This window comes from Lethenteron reissneri, chromosome 4 (assembly GCF_015708825.2).
Source record: "Lethenteron reissneri isolate LAM-NWPU_2019-01 chromosome 4, ASM1570882v1, whole genome shotgun sequence".
NCBI lineage: Eukaryota > Metazoa > Chordata > Hyperoartia > Petromyzontiformes > Petromyzontidae > Lethenteron > Lethenteron reissneri.
Genome location: NC_083782.1, coordinates 1,010,141 through 1,024,007, shown reverse-complemented (window position 1 = coordinate 1,024,007; position 13,867 = coordinate 1,010,141). Strand labels below are relative to the sequence as shown.

Sequence of the window (13,867 nt, the reverse complement as noted above, 5' to 3'; positions counted from 1 at the left end):
CCCGCCCGTGGTCGCGCGTGTGTACTCGCTTAAAAATAGCCGTGGTGTTTACGAAACGCCAATAAGAAATATAATCTGAGGGTGCGCGCTGTGACAGGCGAGCGTACAGTGTCCCTATTGGGTGGCTGAAAATCGTTTGCTCGATAAATGCGGATTACGCAATCGGCATCCGCGATATTGACACCAGCGCTCACCTCAACCCGTCCCCTTGATTTCCACCGATTAACGAGAACATTTTGTGCGTTTGGTCACCGTCCGCGGTCTATCCACTGCTGGACGAATGCTGCCCCGCACGATCGCCATCGCTGGCCGCGGTCCGGCGCCGCCACTGCCCGTGTCGCTCACTCGCGTGCCGATCTCGTCATTCAATCTCTGCGGCGGACGTGTACCCTCTGACGCGTTTGCTCGCTCGATGTTCGTCCGCCATCGATCGCGTTCGTGGATTTCGTGAGGAGGAAGCGGAAAAGTCTAACGCCGCGGGGTTGGTGAGAGCCGAGGGCACGGACGCGGGCGCGTAGCCCCGCAGCCCGCGTAAGGCATGCGACGATCGAGGGCGCGTTAGGGTGCCCCGGCAGGGGAGGTGGGGGGGGGGAGCTGCGAGAGGGGGAAGCGGTGGCGACTCCGCTACGTGGGGGGGGCCTCGGGGCGGCGCTTCTTGGTCGCGTTAACGACCGCGTGTTCCCGGACCCACGTGGCACAGCAAGCGCTGATTGAAACAAAAGTATTTCTTAACCAGGTAAGGCCCACTACTGAGCTATACAGCTCTTTTTCAGAAGAGACCTGGCTATCACAAATAATAGCTCAACGAAGTGGCTTATCACGTGGACATTTATAGCAGCCAAATACTCTAAAACGGGTGATGATTCTAAATGTGGAGGGGAAAACTGGAGGATCCAGAGAAAAATGCACGTGACCACGGGGAGAGAGACACGCACACTCCAAAGATACAGGCGTCAGAGTTGGGATGTTGACTTCCTAGGCGAGGATGTTGGCATCCCTCCACTGTGCTCTCAACCCTCATCTCGTTAGTTCATCGTTTGGACCCGGGCTGCCCCCGGTCCCTACGCTCCGCTACATTCAGCTGTCGTGTCCCCTCCAAAGGACGTCTCCCCTTGCGTAGCGGACTGGCTGTACGCGCTCGTCATCGACACGTAAGAGAGATGATGATCGTTATGATAACAGTACTTCACAGCCCTTTCCATTGCAGTGGGTGGGGGGAGCTTTGACCATACTTCACTGCGCTGGTCAATGTGTGTTGAAGGGGTGCGAGCGGTACCAGTTCAGATATTGCATTGCACGACACTGATGCCACGACCCGGAATTGAACTCTGGTAGCTGGGCTCAAAGCACAATAATAATAATAATAATGCCTGTGTACTAAGCACACCAAAGAGCTCTGTTCTCTCGCTCTTTTCGCTCTCTCACTCTCTCTCTCACTCGCTCTCCCTCCCACTCTCTCTCACTTTCGTTCTCTCTCTCTGGGAGGTGGCGCAGGGGTTCAGGGGTCAGAGCACGAGTCGACACCGCTGGGAACCCGAGGATGGAGTCTGTGGTCTCGCCCGCCCGTGCTTGAACTGCGTCCTCCATCGCCGGTCACCGGCAGCGCCCGCGCGTTGAATTGCCCTTTGTGGTGAATTTGGTTGGTTATTCGATTTGGCGCAGACCTCAGATTTTGAGAATTTCGGGATCTGGGTTTGGCTGTCAACCCAACATGTTGGCTGTCGCTTGGCGTTCCTCTCTCCGTGCGGCGTCCGGAAATGAACGCTTCGCCAACTCCGGCAGGCCACCCCTGGTTATTACTGTGGGTGTTATAAACCATAACAATACGACACGTTCCATCTTCGTCACGGTGGATATTAATAAAATCGTTTACAAGAGTAGGTGATTGTGTGCCGGCGTCAGGGTCCAAATTAGCTAAATTTGAAAAAATGACACCGCAAATTACTCAATTGGGAATAATACAGCAGCAGTCATCGTCCTCGACTGGCAGATCGATGTCCCACGTCATCCTTGCAAACGACACTCATCTTGGTCTCGCCTGGGTAAACAACCTGATTAAGTACTCAGAAGTAGTTCTCTGATATTCTCTTACATTTGCTGCTCTACAACATGGGGTGACGGGCGGCCCCTTGGGAGCTAGGTGGCGAATTGTTAACGACCTCGCCTGGTATACAGGAAGTCGTGGGTTCCATCCCGACCCTGACGCCTGCTGTATATTTGGTGTTTGCACGCTCTCCCAATGGTTTCGTGGTTTTTTCTCCGGGTCGTCTGGTTTTTCCCTTCACAGTTAGAATCAACATCACGTGTTTAACAAGAGTATTTCGCTGCTATTTCCACATGATACGCCACTTCATTGAGCTGTCATTTGTGATAGCCAGGTCGCTACACACCTCAGTGGGCCTCACCTGGTAAAAAACACAAAATAGTAGTTAGCCAATAGTGAGTTGTTACAAGTGCACACACAGACTAGGAAACAGGATTTGGGAGAAAACTCTAAACGGGGTGAAAGTGATTTAACTTTACATTCAACGTGGCGGTGTAGCCTTTTGCAACCAACATCGTTACCATTCCTGCTTGATATTTTGGCTCCTGAGCTGGGAAACTAACCCAGCAATCACTTGCCGTGAGGGACAGTAGTCGCCCTGCAGCCATTTGCGAATCTTGAGAGTGAGTGAGTGCTTGTGTTCGTGACGTTGCTGTGTTGGTCTCGGTAGCGTCTCCCCGGACGCCGCGCAGCACGGCTGCTGCCGTTTGGCCACGTTACGCATCGCAAGGACGACGCTCCGCTCGTTGCGAAGTGGCGATTCGCCAAAATGCCTGGCAACTCAACCGCGTCCTGCCGCAGTCAAAATCCGAGGGACCCCCCCTGCCCCCACCCCAGCGGCAGCTGTCCCTGTGTGGTACGAGGTGAATGCAGAACCTGGCCTGCAGGTGGGCACTCGTCTGCCAGTAGGGGGGGCGATGTTGCCATGCGGTTTCACCCAATTAAATAACTCATTTGGCCAGACACGGCCTACATTCCGGGATCTTTTGCGTCCACTGTGATTGTACGGCGCGCGTACCGCGAAATAGTACGTATGTATGTTGGACTTCTTTCGCACTGTACGTAGGCAAACCGTGCCTATCGTAGTTGCGGGGGTAGGACAACAAGCTAAGCACAACAAGCAGTTCGAAAGAAATTCGTTTTCATCGAGATTTAAAAGTGCTTAGCTCCAGTGGCTTCTTAATATCGGAAGGAAGAGTATTCCAGACAGCCGCAGAAGCGAATCTGAACGCGCATGATGCAGTGACCCTATTTGTTCCATTGCTAGCCATAAGCTACTGCGAGGATGACCGAAGTTTGCGAGATGGTTTATTGACAAGATCAGCAAGGTATTGTGGTTCATTTGTGGCAAGCACTTTGTGTGTCAGGAGTGTGACCTTATAATGTATTCTTTCAGCAACCGGAAGCCAATGCAGCTCAGCCAAATAATTGTGTACACGCTACAGCTTGGTAGACGTCGCGTAGAGTAGAGAGTTGCAATAATCGAGCCTTGTCGATACTATGCTACACGCCGTCGTGTTGGATATGTCATGACTCAAAAGTGGTCGTAGAGCCCTGATATGAAAATTGCAGGACCTGACGATATTTTGCACGTGGTGATCAAACGACATAGTCTGGTCGAGTATGGTGCCGAGGCTCTTCAGATGAGTAGACGAGTCTGCGACCGCCACACCTGATCCTCCCACATGTTTTCGCCTGAGTGCCAACCAGCAGGAACCTCACATTTTTCCGGCTTAAGCAGAATTTCGTTTTTGAGCAAACCACACGTGTACCACTGACTTTGACTTCACTGCGGTGTACAATTGTGCGTCATAGTAGAGGCCCGTAGGGATCGTATCGTCCGTTTGCTAAATATCGGCATTTCGCGGTTATCGTACCTAAACGTTTACATTTAAACGATTAACGTCTCGGCTGAACAATCAGGACCCCGTTAGCGAGTGAGGGAGCCGAATGGGGGGCCCAGCGAGCGTGGGCCGGGGCAGGGGGCGGCACGGAGTCTGCCCTGCGTGCAAATTCAACCGGGGGATGTGAGAATTGGCGTCGCGGTGCCGCCACCACTGCCACCGCTCGGCCCGCCGCACGCTGCCTCTCGCGTGACCTTTGCAACGGTGAAGGGGGGGAGGGGGGCGCAGGGTCATTTTGAAGGGGTCACGCTGTGGGACCCCTACAACGGAGCGGGGGCCGCACGGAGTCACGGGTCGGGGACCATGAACAGCGCGGTTGTCACTCCTCAGCAGGCGATAACTAATAATAGTAAATACTCAACAGCAATCGTCCTTGCATTGATGTTTATTTTCGCAGGAAGCCTCACGGTGTCCTCAGAAGGGTCCTGCCACGTTTTTCACAGTAGGGGTCGATTTTTGCTGTGTAATTTGTGGTATAATTAGTGATGACATCACCTTGACCCTATTTTTGTACTCTGTTTTACTACATTTAAGACCGAAACAGGAAGACTTTTTCACAATTCTGGCAAGTCGCCTGATGATGCTGGTTGTAAGCACCAGCGAAACGTCGTACTCACATTGTAAATATTGTGGGTTTAATCTCCAACACACCGCCGGTGTGCTGAAGTAGAAACTAAATTGGCACGTTCTGTTTGCGTGACGAGGCTTACTAATTGGCAGCTGTGTCCGTGTTATTAGGTTAATGATACTTTGATGAGTGCAGTGCGCTAACTGCTACGCTACCGTTCCCCACAGAAGACAAAGATCCCCCATATAGCCTTAACAGACTATTGAGGCAAGTGCTATTGGCTCGCACCTATGAAGGGTGGCACGGCACACACGGGGGTGGGGTAGCCAACACCACGCCCGGCCGCCTTTGTCTCCCAAGTGGCAATGTTTACACACTGGACCAGGTACCCATTTGAGGCTAAGTCTACCTAGGGGAGGCCCAGGATCGGTTCAGATATTTGTCACTGGTGTTGTCCGTGAGCTGGAATCGAACTCGGGTCGCCGGGTTCGTAGCGCAGCATGCTAACCGCTACACTACCGCTCTCCAGACGCAGACACACACACGCAGATACACACACACACACACGCAGATACACACACGCATGCAGATACACACACGCAGACACACACACGTAGACAGACACACACACACGCAGACACACACACACGCAGACACACACACGCATACACACACACACGCAGACATACACGCAGACACGCACACACACGCAGACACACACACGCAGACACACACGCCCGCCGACACACACACACGCCCGCCGACATACACACACGCCCGCCGACATACACACACGCACGCAGACACACACGCACGCAGACACACACACGCAGACACACACACACACGCAGACACACACACGCCCGCCGACACACACGCAGAGACACACACACACGCAGACACACACACACGCAGCACACACACACGCAGACACACACGCAGACACACACACACGCAGACACACACGCAGACACACACACGCAGACACACACGCAGACACACACACACGCAGACACGCGCGTTCACATTCACGGGGCTGCGCTCGCGGTGCCAGCATGGGCCCCGCGGTGTTGGTGATAGCAGGGTGGTGGTGGTGGTGGCGGTGGTGGCAGGGTGGTGGTGGTGGTGGTGGCAGGGTGGTGGTGGTGGCAGGGTGGTGGTGGTGGTGGTGGTGGCAGGGTGGTGGTGGTGGTGGCAGGGTGGTGGTGGTGGTGGTGGCGGCGTGATGGTGGCAGGGTGGTGGTGGTGGCAGGGTGGTGGTGGTGGTGGCGGCGTGGTGGTGGCAGGGTGGTGGTGGTGGCGGTGGTGGTGGCAGGGTGGTGGCGTGGTGGTGGTGGCGGTGGTGGTGGCGGTGGTGGCGGTGGTGGCGTGGTGGTGGCAGGGTGGGGGTGGTGGTGGCGGTGGTGGTGGTGGTGGCAGGGTGGTGGCGGTGGTGGTTGTGGTGGTGGCGGTGCAGCGGTGATGTTCGCGTCTTTTCGCGAGAAATACCTCGCTTCGATTCCTGACTTGGGTGCACTTCTGTGTGGAGTTTGTTCTCCCCTTGTTCTTTATGGGTTTCCTCAGGGTTCTCTGGTTTTCATCCCATAGCTTACAACAACCACACACGCACAATGTAACCACTATTGGCCACAAATCCAAATGCTGAAAACTAACCTGCAAATAACTCATTGAAGGTCACACGCAGCAGCAACACCGCCCCCTACTGCAAAAACCCGTTTGAAAAAGATGGTCAGACTGGCTCTCCTGGGTAAACCCGTGTCTTAATGTAATAATAATGCAACTCCCAACGTGGGACCCTCCTGAGAATGAGTCTTGAGACTTGGCAATGTTCCTGATCAAATAAAGCACATTCACTTTATTGCTTTAGACCAGGGGTCCTCAAACTACGGCCCGCGGGCCACATGCGGCCCGCCGAGGACATTTATCCGGCCCGCCGGGTGTTTTTTCCGCCGCTGCCTCTCTGTTACTTTTTTTCTGCATGAGAAGGACGGTCATTGGTGGAAGAGTGAGAGGGGGCGGAGTTCCCCCCAATCAGACTGCATTGATGGGCAGTGCAGTCTGTATGTATCTGTGTGGGCAAAGTTATTTCTGGTATATTGTTTTTGTAGCGCTGTATATATATTGGTATTTTACTAATAGCAATTTTGACTCCCTAGGAAACAATGATGTCAAGAAAGAGAAAAATTTACTCGGAGTGTAGGATATTCAAAGAACAGTGGACTTATGATTACTTTTTCATGCAGTACAAGGAAAGAGCTGTGTGTCTGATATGCCAGAATATAGTGTCTGTGTTCAAAGAATACAATTTACGTCGACACTATGAAACTCAACATAAAGATAAATATGATTGTTTGGTCGGAGAAGTGAGAAAAGATAAAATATTAAAACTGAAAAATACATTAACAACTCAGCAAAATACTTTTGTGAAGCAGAAGCAGCTAAATATGTCATCACTGCGAGCAAGTTTTCAAGTTGCCAAGCTAATAGCGTGCACTGGCAGACCATTCGTGGAGGGAGAATTTGTTAAAGAATGCCTTCTTTCTGTTGCCAAAGAGATGTGTCCAGAGAAGGCCGATTTATTTAGTACAGTGAGTCTTTCAGGACCTACAATTACACGGAGGATTGAAGAAATGGGAGACAATTTGCATCAGCATTTGCAAAACTCCACAAAAAAACTTTCCTATTTTTCGTTGGCACTCGACGAAAGCAATGATGTTCGTGATTCTGCACAACTTCTAATTTTTATTCGTGGGACGAATGACTATTTCGAAGTCACAGAAGAGCTTGCTGCACTGCAAAGCATCAAAAGAACAACTACAGGAGAGGATATCTATGAAAAGGTTTGCCAAACTGTGAATGGTTTGGAGCTGAACTGGGCTAAACTAGCCAGTGTGACAACTGATGGTGCTCCTAGCATGGTGGGGTCTAAGAAAGGAGTAATTGCTCGCATTAACCAAGAGATGGACAAACATAACCATTCTCATCCAATAGCCATACACTGCCTCATCCACCAACAAGCGCTGTGTAGTAAATCACTGAAGTGGGACTCTGTTATGAAAATTGTGGTATCTTGTGTTAACTTCATTCGAGCTCATGCACTAAACCACAGACAATTTCAGGAATTTCTGTCTGAGCTAAATGTTGACTATGAAGATGTTCTGTACCACACAGAAGTCCGTTGGCTGAGTCGAGGGAGAGTTGTGAAACGTTTCTATGACTTACTTCCACAGATTACAGCTTTTCTGCTTTCAAAAAACAAAGAAGTACCAGAGCTCAATGATGCATAATGGAAATGGCACCTTGCCTTTCTGACAGATGTAACAGAGCTACTCAACAGTTGCAATGTGCAACTTCAAGGAAAGGGGAAGCTCATCTGTGATATGCAATCACATGTCAAAGCATTTGAAATAAAATTAGGCCTCCTCATCAAACAAGTGAAGGAGGAAAACTTCTGCCATCTCCCCACAACTCAAAATCTGTTAGCAGAAAAACCATTGGTTGCATTCCCAAACAAAACATGTGTGGATTTATTGGAAAAATTGCAAAAGGAGTTCCAATTTAGATTTAAAGAGCTTCATCTCCATGAACAGGACATACAGCTTTTCCGTAACCCATTTTCTATTGACATTGAAAATGTGGATACAATTTACCAAATGGAACTGGCTGAACTGCAGAATTGTGACTCTCTGAAAGACGTATTCAAGTCAAGCAGCCTTCATAATTTCTATGCATCTCTCCCCTCTGAGACATATCCTCATCTCAGGAACCATGCACTCAAAATGGCAACCATCTTTGGCAGCACTTATGTCTGTGAACAGACTTGTACCAGAATGAAACATTTGAAATCTCCAACCAGATCTAGACTAACGGATACACACTTGCATCACTTGTTACGACTAGCAGTGACAAATATGGAACCGGACATTGACCATCTCATTAGCCAAAAGCAGGCCCATAGTTCCCATTGAAATACTGGAAAGTTTGTTGATTTAACTTTATTTGTTCTTCATTCTAAATATTGTATTTGTTCCCATTTTGTTTCTTCACTTCAAAATAAGATATATGCAGTGTGCATAGGAATTTGTTCATAGTTTTTTTTAACTATAGTCCGGCCCTCCAACGGTCTGAGGGACAGTGAACTGGCCCCCTGTTTAAAAAGTTTGAGGACCCCTGCTTTAGACGATGGGGCACGACAGTGTGCCGCACTCGAGCAGTGCTAGGGCTGCTATGAGGGATGCGGTTGGAGTCGGTGTTGGGGGAGGGTGGTGGGGGTGAGGGTTGGGGTGAGTGCAGGTGAGCGAGTTCTCCTCCCGAGAGCCGTCACTCCCATTCCCGAGTGTTTGCTGCAACCCCTTGCGCCCGCCCGCTCGTGATAAACAGTGGCGTGTTTGAGCGGCGTCCGCTGACACGCTCTCTCTCCGTGCTCTCTCTCCTCTGCACTCTTTGTGCTCTCTCCGTGTTCTCTCTCCGTGCTCTCCAAGCTCTCTCCGCTCTCTCCGTGCGCTCTCTCCGCACGTGCTGTTTTGAGTCCTCTCCACAGGGGCTTCCTTGTGCTTACGCGGTGACGCTCGTTTTGCGCACACGGCGAAGGGGTTCGTTCGGTGATGCAATCTGCGTTTGCCCATACGCAAGTTTGACGCGCCCGGCCCCCGAACGCGACGCTACGCACGCACGGGGTGGCGTCACCGTGAAAACAAGCGCCGCCTCGGAGCCGACGCCCGGCGGCAGCGGCCCGGTCGCCGCTTCTTCCTGCAGGGGCTCGGAGATGTGGCCCTCGGCCGTCACAAGCCGCCCGCGAAGCCGGACGATGGGGCGCCAACGGGATGTTAAGGGACGGCGCCGGTTTAGTTTTGGCAAAAGGGGTCATCGTCGGTGTCGGCAGCAGCAGCAGCGGGGTCCGGTGGCCGCTGGGTGGCGCTTGACGTCGCGGGCCACTCGGGTGTCCATAAAACAGTCCCACAGCGTCGACGGAAATAGTCCACACTGTCGTCGGTAACATGGGGAGGCCTTCATCCAGCAGTGGTTGGAACATGGCCTACGATGATGATGAACGAAAACTGGGAATTAAATAATTGTATCCTCAACTCCAGCGCACCTTAACCACACGGTGACGACGCCTTAACCACACGGTGACTACGCCTTAATCGGGTTGGTGAGAGGGTTGGGGTGGGCCCCAGCGATTTGATTGCAGCCGCACACAGCTCCAACCGCACGGCCGCGCACCACGGAGATGCGACCTCAACGGCGGTGAATGCAAGGCGGCCTACAATACAACTGTTGTTACGATCGCTTACGCCTGTTTACCCAGGAAAGTCTCGGGACTCTTCTTTCAGGAGGCGCCCGCAAAAGTTTCACAGGAGGGGTGAGACGCTTGGCATGCGTCATCCCAAGTGAGTAATCTGCGGTGTCATTTTTCTAATTTGGCAAACTTGGACCTTGACGCCGGCACACAGTGGTCCCCTTTTCCGCGAATGACGTCGCAACATCCTTAATGGTCACTGTGAGTGAAGCAGGCGGCGCGTGGTATTAATTAACCAGGGCGGTCCGCCAGAGTCGAACCGCGAGCCTCGGCTACAGACGGCAAGAACGCGCCACTGCTGGGCCATGCGTTCAGCTCGCCAATTAACGTCTGTAAGTTCATTCGATGAGCACGGTTGGCTACGTACGGTGCTAAAGAAGTTCCACTGCGCAGCTCCAAGCAGCCAGCGAGTGACCTCGAGGGGGTGAGCGATGTGTGCCTGGCGCCTTGCGATGCACGCAGTGGTGCTTGGGGGACGCCGTGGTGGCGAGGTGTTATCTCCCTCGCCTGGTACGCAGGAGGTCGTGGGTTCGATACCCACCCTGACGCCTTTTTTGTATATTTGGAGTTTGCGTGTCTCTCTCCCGTTGGTCGGGTGGATTTTTCTCCGGGTCCTCCGGTTTTTCCCTCCACATTTAGGAACTTTATTGGGTGATCATTTGCGGCCAGGTCGCTTTTGGCCACAAATGATTGCGATGGGGCGTTTGAAAACAAACCACCCTGAGTTTCGACTGGGCACCTCAAGCGGACATTGGCAAAGGCTGCGTTGGTGCACATGGAGCCAAACGTGCCTGAGGTCCCCGGGTTGAATTCTCACGGCGCTCTGTGAGGCGAGTGCCGGCTTCCCGTGGACGGCAGAGTGGACGATCCGAGTTGAGAAGCGGCACCGAGCGGCGTGCGCTCCGAGCACTCCTCGCGCCGTTCTTCTGGGGTCTCCGTCTCCACGGGTCAGGGCGGTGACGCGGTGCGGCGGTGGCTCGCTCGCCGCTCACTGCAGTGGTTCACGCTTATGGAATCCGGCAGGCTGCCCTGTCGTCATTGCTGTGGCGGTGTGGATTAACAGCTAAGACGCTTGCACGCCTGTCATTGGCTTCGCAGTGCACGTCGGAGATCGCTTGACGTCAATCGTAAGGGTCGGCCACCGTCTGCCGACATCGTGGCCCAAATTTGCCAAATTCACAGAAATGACCTCCACATTACGCAGGAGGTGAGGGTGTTAACTGGGCGTTGTGGGCTCAACAGGGGGTGGTTGGTGGTGATGGAGGAGATGCTGACGGCGATTGTGAGTATGGAGTGGTGAATTTCGATTTAAAGCTTTCGTGACTGCAGGGATTCATCTTCTTGGTTCTTTCGGTAAAGTCACGTAGAAGGGAAGTAATAAAATAATAAATAATAAAACATAATAAAATAATTCTCACGACGTTTCGGCCACAACGCAAGCAGCCGTCCTCAGGTGAAGAACATGTCTGTCAATAAGACAGAGTCTAAAATATAAGACAGAGTCTAAACATTTTAGACTCTATCTTATCGACAGACATGTTCTTCACCTGAGGACGGCTGCTTGCGTTGTGGCTGAAACGTCGTGAGAATTATTTTATTATGTTTTATTTTTATTATTTTATTACTTCCCTTCTATGGAGTGGTGGTTATGTAGTGGTTAGTGCACTGCGCTACAAACCCCTAAGGTCCACTTAGCCTGAAATAAAGCACCTGACCCACTGCAGTACGGAGAAGGGAGGGAAGAAGGGAGGCGTGGGGTGCTGGGGCTTGGGGCCGAGAGTCTGTGGAGCTCACGAGGGGTCTCGTGGAGTTCCCACGGAGTGCGTGTGCAGAACGGGGAGCGGTGGTGCAGTGGTTAGCGCCGCATTGCGCTGAGAACCCGGCGACACGAGTTCGATTCCCGCTCGCAGCCACAAACACCAGTGATGCTTATATGAGCCGGTCCTGGATCACCCCCTTCATCGACTCGGCCTCAAATGAGGACCTGGTGCGTTGTGTAAACATCACTACCGGGGAGACAAAAGCGGCCAGGCGTGGTGCTGGCTATCCACCCCCTCATATGCCGTGCCGACCTTAATAGGTGTTTGAAAAGCACTTGCTCTAAAAGTCTGTAAAGCCAATACGGGGGTTCTTTGTCTGATGCGAGTGTCCACTAGAGGTCGCCACGCCCTGGGGGCGCTGTGTGCACGGAGAGCTCTGCTGGGATCTTTCACGGGGAATGCTTTGAGTGACGCAGGAGCCGGTATGGAGGCTCGTGCTGACAGGGGGCGGTTGAGTTGGGATGCCAGTAACTCGCTCGTGTTGTCTGGCGCCAGCAGCACTCGGGGGGGGGGGGGGGGGGTTACACTTGAGTGTAAACATTGGCACGTGTGTGTGTGTGTGGGGAACGGTGGTGTAGTGGTCAGCGCATTGTGCTACGAACCCGGTGACCCGAGTTTGTTTCCAGTTCAAGGCGTACGCCAGTCACGATTCTCTGAACCGGTCCTAGGCCTCCCCTAGGTCGACACCGTCTCAAATGAGTACCTGGTTCGTTTGTGTAAACATCGCCACTAGGAAGACAAAGGTGGCTGTGCGTGGTGCTGACCACCCACCCCCTCGTATGCGGTGCCAGCCTTCATAGGTGCAACTCGCTAACAGCACTTGCCCCAAAAGTCTGTTAGAGTTAAATGGGGGATCTTTGTCTTTGGGAGTGGTAGCATACGAACCCGGCGACCCGAGTTTAAATCCAGCTCAAGGCCAATAACAGTAGGAAATATCTGAACGTGTCCTGTGCCTCGTTTAGGTCGACTCAGCCTTAAATCATGGTCTGGTGCGGAGCGTAAACATCCTGCACCTCCGATTAGCACAGTTGGCTACGTACGGTGCGAAATAAGTTCAGCATACATACACACATACAGACATCCTCACTCGTGAGACTAAGGTGGCCTTGCTTGGTGCTGGCTCACAGCACTTCCCCCAACAGTCTGTTCAGGCTGCGGGAGATCTTTGTTGTTAGCACAGGGAATCCCCGGCTATTCGGACTAACAGATATATGACGTGTCCTCACAGCTGCAAATTAATGTGGGGAAAAGCAAGGCACAGCATCACCGATACGCTGTGTGCGTGGTGCGTGCTGGGCACTACGCTGGGGAGCGCTGGCGTAGCGGCTAGCGCGCTGCGCTACGAACTCGGCCACCCGATTTCGATTCCCGCTCGTGGCCAACGCCAGTGACGATTATCTGAACTGACCCTGAGCCTCCCCTAGGTCGACGCAGCTTCAAATGAGTACCTGGTGCGGTGTGTAAAAACATCAGCACTGGGGAGACAAAGGCGGGGCCAGACGTGGTGTTGGCCACCCACCCCCTCGTGTGCCTTGCCGGCCTTCATAGGTGCTACTCGCTAACAGCACTTGCCCCAACAGTCTGTTGAGGCTTTGGACCGCGCTGCACCGTAGCTACGTCCCTGTGGTCGGGGTTTTCTTGTGGTCGGTGCAAGGGTGGGTTCATCGGGCCCCCCCCCATCCCCCACAACCCCCTTCCCCTGATGCACGTTATGCACGCCACGCTCCGATGTCACAGACATGACGTTCGCTGTCACCGTTGTTCCTTTACTTGGTGCGCATCGTTTACTTGGTTTGGATTGTTTATCGCGTTTGAGGTTCGGGGCCTTTGGGCCCGCGATCCGCAACCTTGTGAAAATAAGAAGAAATCACGCGGCTCATCCTCGACCAGATGTTGCCTGCACCATCGTCATCTGAGGCTCATGATTCTTTTATTCTTAACGCAAGGTTGTCGACTCGTTGCAGTTGGCTCGGCGTAAATTCTGGGTACCCGGGGCTGTGGATAGCCGGGGGTGATACTGCATGAGAAGGAGGAGGCAAGAGGTGCCCATCCCACGCAGCTGCTGAAGGAAGTGGACCCCGGTGGCTGGGATAGAGTGATAATAGTAATAATAATAAAAAATGATGAAAATATAAGAATAGGTTTTAACCTTTCTGGCAATAAAACAGGTGTTCAGATGTTTAAACGCCAAATAGGTACATACTATTTGCAAGGAATCAAGTCTGCATTAAC

General features: G+C 52.5%; 1 protein-coding gene across 2 annotated transcripts in view; it reads left to right on the top strand.

The window, feature by feature from the left end:
• Nucleotides 1–13,867, top strand: part of LOC133348822 (cAMP-specific 3',5'-cyclic phosphodiesterase 4B-like) — a 285,363-nt gene that overhangs the window by 143,111 nt on the left and 128,385 nt on the right. The window lies entirely within an intron of this gene.